Source organism: Nanorana parkeri, unplaced genomic scaffold (genome assembly GCF_000935625.1).
Source record: "Nanorana parkeri isolate BGI_ZX_2015 unplaced genomic scaffold, ASM93562v1 scaffold105, whole genome shotgun sequence".
Classification (NCBI taxonomy): Eukaryota; Metazoa; Chordata; class Amphibia; order Anura; family Dicroglossidae; genus Nanorana; species Nanorana parkeri.
In genome coordinates this window covers 1,453,031-1,467,135 of record NW_017306373.1, presented here as the reverse complement: position 1 = coordinate 1,467,135, position 14,105 = coordinate 1,453,031, and positions in this window count along the sequence as shown.

Below are 14,105 nucleotides of genomic sequence, written 5' to 3'. Positions count from 1 at the left end.
CCCAATGAATTGTAAATAGGGTTATTGTCCAGCCCAGGCATGTCCGGATAATTGCATAGCAGGTTTTTCCTGAGCCAAGACCCTTTGATCTAATAATATGTAGACTGGCCAGACGTAGAGAGGGGTGGGGAGTTGTAAAGAGGGTTTTGGAAACTCTCCAATCTCCATTATGCCTTGGGAGTCAACCAATCGAGGCTTGCCATGCATCCCTATGGAAAACCAGGGGTATATTAATGATTGAGGAAAGAAGCCAGTCTTCTTTCACCAGGATGAACCCCATGCCCATATTTCCAGATATTTGCAGGTTCCCCTATCATAACAATTTGTCTTTGATCCTCAGATCACTGAAAGGAAGAGAAGCAGTAGCTGCCTCAGTGACACTTTTTTCCAACCACAGTCGACAGACCTGGCTTCTAGCAGGAATCTCAGGCAGCACCTAAACAATATGATTTTAGACTCTTTGTGGTCCAGGGCTGCTGCAGATGCTCTTCAAAGTGAGGACCCTATGGACTACGGGATGTTCATATTAGCCATTAGACTAATCCTGAATGTTTTCACTCTTACTTTCTAATGAGATTATGTGTTAACAAGAAACAAGAAACCAAGCAGTATTCTTAATGTAACACATGTTAGTTTCTTCTTCAGACACATTAAAAGCAAAATATTTTCCTCGATAAAGTGCAACTGTGTCCACACACATGGGCATAAAAGTATTAACATAGTCTTAACAACCAGTAACAGACCTTTAAAACAAGGCCTCACTCTCCTCTGAAGATACTGGGAACAATTAATCTTCAGACATCAACAGGGTTATTCACAAAAGGGTGAAGAGTTAGGAGAAGGCAGGAGAAGTGAACAATCTAGGACAACATAGCTGATTTGGAAACATTATCCAAGTCAGCTCACTTTCCAGTTCAGCTATGTTGTCCTAGATTGTTTACTTCTCCTGACTTCTCCAAACTCTTCACCCTTTTGTGAATAGCCCTGCGAAACTTAGCTGGGTTTCATCGGGATTCTAAGCGCTTACAACACCTGCTGTTTGTTTACATTTAAAGGTTGGAAGGCTACCAAGTTTCTGATAGCAGAGAAAACAAGGGGATAGGAGCTGTCATTTCCATGCCTGTATTGACTGAAGCTAATTTTTTCCCCAGCACAGCAAAACAGAACACCAAACAAGTAAACATAGTTAACAGCTAAGAGATAGATTCTAAATCAGCTAAATGGATGATTAAATAGTTAAAAATAATGCTTGTTAAGTCTAAACCAAACAAGAACTTTATTATGCATTCCTAAATCCAAATGAGGCCCTACCTGAAAGTAAAATCACAATCCAGTTGTGAAATGGGAAACATATTACCATACTTCTATGTGTTTTAATGTATTTATTTTACTGCACTAAAAGAATTACAAAACAGTTCACAAAAAATCACAAAACGTCTCATGTCATGTGAAGCATATGTGACCTCTAAAAACAGGCACGGAAGAGTGAAAGTAAGGCGTTGCCATGGTATGATGTTGGCACCTGCTTAACATTTTATATCTACTAATCTGGGCCAATTCACAAGCAAAGTAGCAACTGAATTAATAATTAAATGACTAAAACATTCTATATTTTGTTTCTAAGAGAATTTGATACATCTTAGAGCATGTTAAAAACTATAACCATTCTTCCTAACACTATTTCTAGTTTCTGCACAACTCATCCAGAAGTGTATGTGACATATGTCCAAAATGAATAACTGCAGATGTTACTTTTATGCTGCTTGGACTCTACATCCCTCATTGTTTTGTATAAAAAGTTAAATAGGAACAGCTAAAAAAGTGGATGTAGCCATACATATGTATACACAAAAATGTACCCCTAAAGTGTCTCTTTACCCTAGTTTAAGCATGTAGCAATATTTTACACAACTGTTACTTTTACAGTAAAACTAGGTACTTTACTCTGATAGTGGATTCATGCTTCTGCCATGGTTAAAATGGAGTCCTTGGTCACAGCACACATGGGGGTCTATTCACGAAGCTTCCGAAGGATCTGGCCGTAGCTTCGGCCAATCCTTCGGCTAGCTTCGGCTCCAGGACCCATTCAGTTCAGTAGAACCGAAGGGGTGCTGTACGGGCTATTCACAATAGCCCGTACAACTCCCGATCATGGCCGAGCCGAACGCATATGCATCGGCTCAGCTGAGCCGAGCTGAAAGCCGAAGCTGGCCGAGCGGCCTGCTTCTGACAGCTGGGCGGAGCCAGCCGTCATCTTACGGCCAGCCGTCTCGATGTACGGCTGATTTCAGCCGATGTAAGGCTGAAATTAGCCGTACCAACCTGAAGTGAATAGCCGAACAGTGTTCGGTTCACTTCACTTCAAATCGGTCATTCACTCGGCTGCCCTCGGCAGCTTCGTGAATAGACCCCATGGTAATTGCTGTTTACAATCCTTCCATTCTGCAGCTTTGTAGCTTCCCAAAATCATGGCTGTGTGTTTTTTCTTGCTTCCTCCCTCCATTCTCTTCCAACATCACTTCCTGTTGAACAAATCCCTTTTTTCAGACTAGCTAGACATGTTAATTAGCTTTTAAATACAGAACGCCCAGATACTGACCCAAACTCACTGGAGAAATGCAATTAACCCTTTAAAATGGAAGCTAAAAATGTTATTGTATATTTGCTATGGAAGAATCACTAAAATGACCATAGACACAAACTCATGCAACATTATTTCACAAGAAAAGACTGCTATAGTGCATATGAGTGCAGGAACTGACATAAAAGCCACTGATGTGCCATCTAGAACTTTTCTGATACGTTTCTTCAGTAGGCAAGAGACAGATGTATCAAAGAGGATGAGCAAGACAATTCAATTTCACTTTTCTCTAAATTCCATCAAACTTAAAACTAATTTTGCTGATAAAAATACACCCTACTATTTTGGTAAATCAGCAAATGTGGCACTTTAAAAAATATTTGTTTTGGGGCAATGACTTAAACTCCTTTTCATGTTTACAACATTTACCATTTTTCATATACCCCCAAATGTGCCTAAAAAAGGCTACAGAATGAAGATAATGAAATAAGTATTTTTTGTAATGGGACATTGCTATTTTTGTATTTTTGGGGGATCTTGCTGAAGGGATTGAGCATGAAAAAAAGGCTTTTTTTATGCTGGAACATGTGCAGTAGATGGAGCAGGTAATATTATTGGGGGTGGGGGTAGTACAATTCCTAATGGGGCATCCATAACTGATTTTGCATATCTTGCTACAGGGGAAATAGTAAATTGTAATGGAGCACTACCATTAAAGAAGAGATAAAAAAAAAAAAATTGGTGGATACCTTTTAAGGAATATTTAAATGCTCAAGTTAAACAAATGGGAAAAGCACTGAAAATAAACGTCCTACACTGATGGAGGATGCCAGCATTGGCTCTATATCTTTTTTTCCTGCATTTTTTTCTCCAAGACTTATTGCAGATGCTGTATGGTCCAAGCTTATTGTCACTGACATGGACCCAACTATGAGTGGGAATTGGATGCATGTCTAACCATTGAGCTCATTCTTGCCAATTGCAGAGGTGTAACATTGTTCTTGGCCTTCCCACTCAATGGATATATGCAAGTGACTAATACATTGGCCCATTAGGTCATGAAAAGATATGTAAAAATATGTATATGTAGAGTGACACGTTTCTATGTGTTGACAGTAACATGGAGTGGACAGCACAAATAAAATGTCCAGGGAAGTCATAATTTATCCACGGATGTGTTCATGCTGAGCAGGGATGTATTTGCTGGAGAAGTAATGGTGGTTGGGTGTTTTTAACTGGGGCAAGGTTTACACCTTAAGTTGCTAAATTCTACCAGTTTGATTGGCGTGAACAGTAGTGTCAGAATCTTGGCCAGATAATCATTTCGTTTGCAGAACATTGGAGCAATGGGAGTGTACTTTTAATTTTTACAGAGACATCCCTTGGTGCGAAAAAGGAAATGGTTGGCATCAGCATAAGGAGGTACAGGTGAAAGGTGAGTATTTTCATGGTCTTTTGCCCAATGTTGGCAATTACATCTTCTTTGTGCAATTGAGCAGCCAGAGTAGCCTGTCAACTTTATTTTACCCTTATGCTTCCATTCATTAGCACAGGAGGACATGCTGACCAAGTCAAAAACCTACTTATGGGGAGAAGAGGCAGATGAAGAAAATAAGATTGAGTGATTGTCTCTAGCTTTTGCCAGGGAAAATCATAAGTGGCCAAATTAGACACAGTTTAACAGAGAACTATGGGCAAACCTTTTTTGGTGTAAGTTCTCTTTTGGGTCATAGGTGGACATTCACTAATGTCCTCCAGTGACACAAAATTCAGCATATGGCGGGGTATTGCTGCAGCTAAAAAAAGTGTCAGGATCCACCCCTCTGCCTCTAAAGAGGCAGCGCCAGCTGTGCCTGCCACTTCCCCCATCTTTACCTCCAGTCAGCACTAGAGGAATAGAGAAGGGAGTAGGCAATCCCTGCAGGAAGCAGTGACTTACAGTGACTATACTCTGCAGGGAGAAGATCGTGAACCAATCGATCAGTGGTTTGTGATCACTCAGTTCTCGATCAATAGAGCCGACAAGTGGCAGCTGCAGTGTCACATGTGTGCTCTAACTTTGGGTATGAGTGCATTTCACTCTTCCCATAGTTCTTCTTTAAGGATTGCAATGATATCAATAAATGCAAACTCTGCTGATCCACGTTCCGCAGTCTTTTCTTAAGGCTATTAACAGTGCTTTTATACATTTCCTATGGGCCCACAAGTCCCCCAGGATTAAGTAATCGATTCTGAGATTGCATAAGCTCCATGGGGGCATTGGACTTCCAGACGTGACTAAATACTATGCTGCATGCCATCTTGCGAGGGTGATCGATTGGTGCCGCCACGGTCCACTCAAACAGTGGATAGGACTCGAGCAGTCTGTGGCTGGACTCTCTCTATCGACCTTGCCCTGGTGCAGGAGCGAGATCCCAGCCTCTATGAAAGATCATCACACAATAGGTCCGTCTTGGTTATATGATGCAAATCTTTTCCTTTGGAGGGTGTCTGTCATATGATCATTGCTGACCTCCCCCCTGGGGACAGTGCTCCCCCATGTTTGGATAGATGGGATTATGACCTGGGGATCCAGTTCACTCCAGACCAAAGGAAAGAATGATTTACTTTGCCCACAAAACATCCAGATGCACCTGTGTTCAGGAGTCCAGCTATAAGATTCTTACTTGTTGGTTTTGGACCTCTGCTGCCCTCCACAGACTTATGCCAAAGCTGCGCCCGGAATGCTGGCGCTGTGGCCAAGCCAAAGGTACCATGCTCCATGTGTTTTGGGCGTGCCCAGGAATCCAGGGATTCTGGGGGGCGGTCAGGTGAACACCGCACAAATTTACTGACAAATTTACTGACCACCCTATCCCACTGGCCCCGGCATTCTTCCTCTTCCCCCACAATATGATACCTAAACGGTCATATTTGCGATCTGTACTGCATCATATGCTTAATGCGGCCAAAGCCTGCATTCTGGTGCAGTGGCGGTGACATTCGACCGCTAACGATAGGCATGTGGCTGAGTAAGGTTAACGAGATCTGAAGAGTGGAGGATATGACTACGTCCTCCGTGGGGGTCAGATAACATATTCTGCAAAACGTGGTCCCCTTGGACGGAGTTCTTCTTCTCTCTGGAATATCAGGCATGCCTCACATCGGAGACACCTGCTGGCCTTCAGGTGCACTGAGTGCTCATGGTTGGTAACCCGTCTGGGAGTGAGATCGCTCTCTCACCTCCTCCCTGTGTCTCTACTTCTGCTCTAGCTTGCCCGCTCAACCTATGTTTCATGTTTGTATTCTCTGTTCATACTACATCGGGTTCTTGGTTGACAAGTGTGCCGATGTTGCAATAATGCTCAATGCCGGCTGCCCCGAGTCCGTCTCCTAGCACTCTCGGTTGTTGCTGTCTCATATCACTGTGCTATACTCCCCCACTAGACTGCTCACGGATGATATGTGACTTCACCCGAGTAGATAGAGTGTCTCGTGCCCTGTAAATGTAGTAACGGCACCTATCTTGCTTACGGTTAGCACTTGGGACACGGCCTTCTGCTGCTGACGGAGGGTCCGTACGTGTCCTCAGTTACTTATACTCCTCTTCTTTGTTTCTCCCCCTGTCTATTGGTGTGTATTGTCTATAAACTTGAAAAATAAGGAAATCCAAGCTTTAGAGTTATTGCCTATTATTTGCATTAACATTATGTGTTGTGACCTGCAATATATTACTGAGTATTTGCAATATTTTTGTATGGATATTCCTGTTTTATAAAATAAAGAATAAAAAAAAATCAATACAAAATGAACAAAATGTCCACTAGAGGGAGTAATAACCAGGTTTGAAAACAAAAACTAATGTCAAGTAAGAAGTTAAAAAAACCTGGACTGTGATATGACCTTAAAACCTGTTCACATTACTTGAAAACACAAGACTATAAGTTTATTGTCTTGTGTTTTAAGTAATATGAACAATAGGAGTGACTGGAATTGTAAGAGTCAAAGGTGGCCAATAACAGAAGTTACAGTCACTTGGCTGTGGTACATTTTAGACTTTAGAGACAGTAGACAGCAAAGAGGCAAGAAAATGTGAAAAAAAATATTTAATTTTTTTCTACTCAGGTGTCTAGTGTTATAGAAGCTGTCAGTGGGATATACAGTATATGGTGTTGTTGATTATATGCTTGGTGCACCACTTTGTAGCTAGGTATCTTCAGTACAGCAGCCACTTTTTAGAATATTACAAATAGCAGATATACCCTCCCGTGAAAGTAAAATTTCTTAAAACACAATGATTACTACTAGGCTAAGCCTGAGATGCTGATGCTAAATGCCACTTAAAGTTTTAAAGATACAAATGACACTGGCAGCACTGCAGTTCAGTAGTACAGCAGCATCTATCCTACTCTTCTAAATTTCCTACTTAACAGCAGGTACTATTCTTGCATGTGTGCTGAGATCTTTCTGTGTACTTTATTCCTGCTGTTTAGCTGCTACTTGAGGTGGGAAATGTCCTTTCCAGAGTAACAGGGAATACTGGAGTTTATGGGGAGACCTGTCAATGTTATAGACAATGCATGCATGACAGTAAAGTGGGGAGATTAGCATACAGTAGGTGCAGGTAACTAATTTTTTGTGAGCATCCACCTCAGTTGTAGTGGCTCGTTAATGAAATCTGACTTGTATGGATAAATTCATTTGCCCATATTCATGAGTGTAAGTATTCTGGTTTGGGATTTAAGCAAAAGTTTAAAATAAAACACTACTTGCATAAAAGACTATAGTTGGAATTTGTAATAAAATTATTTCGTTTTTCTTCTTTTATCCACGTCCTGAGTGGCTAGATGTCATATATAATGTTGAAACTGAAGAGCAGAAAACAATGCAGGGATTCATTTATTACATTATGACTGGACTCAGTGGAGTTGTAGAGAAACAAGGGGCCCTCGAGGTGGGGAAAAACATAGATCATTAAAAAGATTCAAATGAATACACATACAAGAAAGGTGTTGTTATGGTTTTATTCATTTATAATTTGGCTTAATGCCATTCAATTAAGTCTTTGTTAATAGCTCTCCATTACATTGTATGCTTTTACTTTACCCTGGTGTTTATAATGCATCGTAAATTGTGATAATGATAATAATAACATTAACCATTTCTTTTGTCTTTATGTTCTCCAATATAGAACAAAACTTGCAATATTTGCAGCTGAATCAGAGAAGTGACTAAGAAGTTAATGTTAACAATTATCTTCATAATATTAAGTACTATGCTGTAAAACTGATTTGTGAGTTTTTGTGCCTTGTTTATAGCTTTATATTTCCATTTTGCATGCACACACAGCAAGAACAGGTATTAGTGGAATATTATAATAAACCAGGTAAGTATTAAAGTGATATTAACACCCTTTTTTTTTTTTTTAGCAATTTCTACTGCAGATATAAAAGGGTTACTTTACTAAAGGATTGGCCCACAGCTAGATGTTTGGCTCCTTGCTGGACATCTGTTAGGCAGTTCATGTAATCCTTATCTATGGGCCCCCCTTGTCTACGGTCTCTGTTTCTCAGCACATATTTTAACAACCTGCATTAAAAACTGTGTTTTTTTGTTGCATACATATTCAAATATATGTTAAGCTACTCCCATGGTACAGCCCCTCTAAAAAGCATGGTCTCTAACAGCAGTCCAAAATAACTCCAACCAACTTGTGACATATATAGCAAGGCATGTCTGGTCTCAGTGTATTCATATACTGTATGTCCAAAATAATGTATGATGTTTAAAATTGTATGCAACAAAACCCTTTGTTTTAATGCAAATTGTTGAAATAGCTTAGAAGTTCTTTTTGTGTTGACTAGCTGTAAGCTAGTAAGCTGTAAGCTGCTAAAGAATGTTTTACATTGTTCTGTGTATTGTTTTGACCATGAGAACCTTTCTTTTGCTAGTTATAAACTGATTTAAGCAGTTGGCATTTTCACTTTGTTTTACCTAATACATTACCCTTGCATGTATTTATGTCGTCACCTCACCTAAACAATTCCTAATGCACTTGTGCAATAATTGGACAGCATATGGAATGAGAACAATCACATCACACCAACACTTTTACTGTAATCTCAATCTGCTTGGCTGGAAATTTTTACCTGATTATCTTTTTATAAACTGACATTGTGTATTACTCTCCATTGGGAGACCACCGGACAATGATAATCTATTGGATATGCATATCCGGACAAAAAGCAATGGTCTGATGGTTTTATTGTTCTTAATAAAAAAAAATCAATGGGAGTGTATGGGTAGACTCAAGGTGATTGTAAATGCCAATGTATATGCTTGAAAATGCAGTGAGTGAGTAGTGGGCACTGTTTTAAACAAGAACTCCAGGAAAATCAAAAACTTGCCCTTGCAGTAAGGCCACCCCTGTACTGCTGGTTAAGTGCTTGTCTATGGGATGCAAATAAAGCAGATTTGATTACCTGATCCTCAGTCTCACTGGCTTCCTCCGGGCTGCTAGACCAGTACCCACAGCCTCTTCTTCCCCTGGGATCTGGTAGGCTAAGGACTACTGACGTCATCACGTCAGTAGTCCATTGAACTGGATCCATTGAACTGCATTAACCGTGAGGACAATGAGGGACATTCCCTAGCTGGAATGAAGCGAGAGAAAGGTGAGTGCTGACCGCCATGGGAGCCAGGATCAGATGAGTTAAGCTGCTTTATCTGAGCCCCTATACAAAACAAGCACGTATGCCTTGCTGTGCACTACAAGGTTACGTTTTTTTTTTATTTTCTTCTTTAAATACTATTTTGAAGAAAATAGGTATGGTTCCCAGAGACATTTTCAAATCATGCTGGGCAATATAGGGTTGGGTATTGCTATGCAGCGATGTGGTCAATAAACATGGAGCAATTTAGAAAAGAAAAAAAAAAAGCTTTTTAGACTTCAAATACCTAGTTAGGCTACAAATACCTAGTTAGGCTTCAAATACCTAGTTAAGGATACAATTCTATTTTTTAAATTATTCTGAATATGATAGTAGGTCACCTTATGTCAGGATAGGAATCACTCCTTTATGAAGTGAGGTCCATACTATTGATTAAAAAATGAATTTGTAATTATCTGAATTATATTCTATATTCATAACATTTTCTAGCTAATGTGTACATATATATCTGTAACTATTTCATAAGCTGTTTCTATAAATTAGGATGAATGGACATTTATTGGTGTCTATGGCATTTAAAGTTAGGTTATATTGTAAAGCGCTGCACAAACTATTGGTTTTATAAATCCTGTATAATAATAATCATCCAGACAACCTATTCTTTATTTTGAACAACCCTTTTTTTTTTTTTTTTGAAAAACCTTTTTTTTTTTTTTTTTTTTTTAGTAAGGAATATGTGGAACATATTGTGCCCATATGTTCACAAAATATGTAAATTGTTGTTATCAGTTCAGGGATTTTACTGTATTTAATAAATTTGTTGTTTACTTGCTGTGCTGTTGTACTTTATCTGTGTTATAAATATTTACTGTACTCCACCCTAGATTTACTGAAATGACAAACATGTAGTTTTAAGTATTTTCTTTCATCACAGAGGATTACAAAGATGAGAAAATGAGGAATACTAGTCATTTTTATATACACAAGTGGTTGGTTCAATCTAGGACACAAGTTTAAATCTCATGAAAGCAGCAGCAGAGTGTTGTACCATGTTAGCCATTAACAAAGTTGAACTTTGATTTTAGGGTGATACCATTTATTGACTAACTAAATAGTAGGGCTACAACTAATGATTATTTTCATAATCATTTAGTTGGCCGATAATTTTTTTGAATAATCGATTCATCTGATAAAATAAATAAATAAATACCATCCCTAATTTAAAATGAAATACGCAAAAGCAGTGTTACAAACATAAAGTTCACTTTAGAATAAAACTGCAAGCTTCATTTTTTTTGCGATCGGACTGCACTAGAACGCACAGCATTGCGGTACCGTGTTTTTCAGTGCGGGCGATCTCCCTGTGTGTGGGAGGCGTGTTTGGGGTGCCATGGAAATAAATGGCGATGCAAAATAGCAGAATTTGTCAGGCTAAAACCGAAAATGACTTTTTCCCACCATTTATCCTTTTTTTTTAAGGTAGTAAACAGATTAACCGAGCCAAATGCTGCATGGCAGCATTCGGCTATTCACTCACTGCTGTTCGGCCTCTATGAGAATAGGGGTGAACAGTAGTGAATGAACTGCCAAATGCTCACCTCAGCTGATACAGATGTTGACTGAGGCTGTTCGACCGAACCGCCTCAGCCAGCCAATGTATGGCTGAAATAAGCCATACAAGGCTGAAGTGAATAGCTGAACGGCACTTTGGCTCGTTTATTCACTCGGCTGTCGAAGGCATGAGGTCAGGATCAATTGGCATACAAAACACCATTACTACAGCCAAAAAAAGATGTAAATACCTTATTGTAGCTTTATTAGCTGCCATATGATGGGTTGATAGTGCTAGCACCAGATTTGCAACCTATGGTATGTGTTGCCACCATAAACCTGGAAGTGCTGCAGATACAAATGTACTGGCAGGATCACCAGGTATTAAGCATTTAACACACAATTATGAAACCTCTTGGACTATATGATCTGTGCCTAAGGAATGCAATAATATGAATTTCAGGTTTTAGGTTTACATACCCTGAATGAAATATGACATATACTGTATGCGTTCAGCATTTTATTTATAAAGCTACAAATATGTATATTGTTGAACAAGCAGATACAGGTTAATAATAATATATACTAGCAATGCCATAGCTAGCTCCTTTTGCGCCTGAGGCAAGAATAGAAAATTGCACCCCCCAACAGACATGTTATGTCACCCATCACTGTGCACGCATGGCATCATGTGACGTAATGTTCCCCACCTCCAGGATGGCGGCACGCATGAGCAGAATGTGCTGGTGGCCAAATCCACAATAGCAAAAAAATTTGTTTCATTTGACGAAACTAATGAAAATATTTGTAGTTTCTGTTCATTTCGTCCAAAACATTTTTTTTTGTCTTTGCACATGTCTAATAACATGTGTGTGGGTGAAATATCAGACCCCTGACATTTCACTTTTGAAATAGAAAAAAGATTGAGGACACAGAGTCCTCTTTCCATAATGGCGGGGGAGAGCAGTGGAGATCCGAGGAGAAGCTGGAGCCTGTACCGCTCCTCTTCTCTCTGCCGAGCCGCGGCTGTGTTGGCCACATTGCGCCCCTGTTGCCAATGGCGCCCTGTGCTCGCCATGGCAACAGGGGGCGAAGAGGCACAGCCAGGCCAGCCCTAGCTATGCCCCTTCTCAGCTGCACCTGAAGCAAGTGCCTCACTCGCCCCATGGTAGCTACAGCACTGTATACTAGAGACATGGAAACCAGCTTGCAGAGTTCATGATATATGTTTAAAGGTCTCTGAAGTATGTGCAGTAGGGATGTCCCGATACCACTTTTTCAAGACCAAGTACAAGTACTTCCCCTCATGTACTTGCTGATACCAATTACCGATACTTTTTCTTAAAGGGACAGGTGACATTTAAAAAAAAAACAATACAGACTAATGATTTTAGGCCAATTTCTTTATGATTATGAAGAACTTTAATTTAAGACTGTTTTAGAACAATAAAACGTTTCTATTTGGTTTTACATAGCTATGGAGTGTCTCTACAAATCCGATCATCCGATGATCCATAGTACATAACATGTAGTTGTACTATGGATCATTTAACCTATTTATGTAAGCAGGGGATAATTTAAATCTATTACTGCATTGTATTGGAAATGTGTACTGTACACACTCCCAATTCTAAAATTCACACTTAAACACAGGCCCCGTCTCACTTACTCACTTACACGTACTCGTACGCTGACAGGATGGATCCAAGCCAGGACACCCGCACCCGTACGGACCTGCACTGGAGGTGAGTGTAGGGGGCGTATCCATCCTGTCAGTGTACGAGTATGGACACCCACACCTGCACGGAGGTGCAGGGCAGGTGAGTGTAGGGCGGCATACGGCTGTGTACTCCCACTAATCACTAATGTACTAATCACATGCAGCACCTGTCCTTCCCGGGAGCTGCCCGATACAACCGTGCACGCAGGACGGAGCTGTATGTGCCAGTCTTTTCTAGTGTGAATGAGGGCTTAGTGGAACAGCTTGGACTGATTTGGAAAATCCAACCAGACCAATAATTCCTTCTCTGAGCCTGGCCAGCAAGGGAGTAACACTGTATGATAAATAATGTATAATTGGCTGGACTGGGCAAAAATTTCCTATAAAATAGTTTTTAACTCTAAATATGAGAAGGCGATTTGTTATATCTTTCTTTTAAAGCATTTTTATTGACCTGGCTCACAGCAACATCTAATTTATTTTTAAATAGCCCAGTTCTCATGAATGCCAAAGATGTATGCTTACTCAACTATCACTTACTCTGAGAACAGCAAATCAACAGTGTAACACTTTAAGCCATTGATTATGGCAGTCTCAATTATATGATAGCTGAGCAAGTATGCATTGATGATATTCACTAAAGCTCAGTTGTCAAAGCAATTATACTTGTGCTCCCACTGTCCTAGTGTTGCCCTTACTAAAGGGCCTCCTTTAATTAGCTAAAATTTGCACAGCAGGACTCTGGTTTTTAACAGGCTGCTGGTTTAAATTTGTGATTTTTATTTGAACGCATTTCCTATTATTATTGCTACTTGTGTAAAACTAAATAGAAATAGCAATCATTTTGCACTAAAAAAGCATTTTGCTGCAGCGTAGTAATAAATGTAGAAATAGGGCAAGAAGTACAATAAAACAAGACACAAAAAATGCATTTAACTCAAAGAAACACTTGAAAATGAAGTAGATAAAATGATGCATAGAGATGTGAGCTTTAAATTTGTGGCTTTTCAACTTTAAGATATGAGTGTGATGTAAAATAAAAGCACTGAAATGCTTAGCATTGGGAGACAAATGAAAAACAATAAGGTTTGGGGAATAAAACAACATGCTTACTATTAGTTGATGAAAGCATTGAGAAGAAAAAGAATTTCTATGGCCTTATTGGTGAACATATGGCAGACTCTGATTTCCTTACTAAATCAGATGATATTACTAGAACTGGGTCATTATGCACACATTGTAATCTATCGTTAAGCCCAACAAAGTAATATTTAGCAAGTGTTTTAATTGTGCTGCCAGGATTTATTCCTGCTTTTCAAAATAAGAAGTCAAGTGGATGGGAGAAAAAGATGGGTGAGTTTTTTATACCATAGAATTGATTTGTCAATTTACATTTTTAATTTATTTTTAATGGTTTTGGAATTTGAAAAAGAGGGTAGTATGAAGAAAATATCCAAGAACTGTCAAAGGGTTTAATTATTGTCAAATTGCATACAGTACAAAAAGTGCAAAATGTAGCAATAAATTATTTAAATTATTTCCAAAACGTATAAACAAAAGTTGTAAAAAATCAATATTTTGTAAAATATATATACTCTAATAT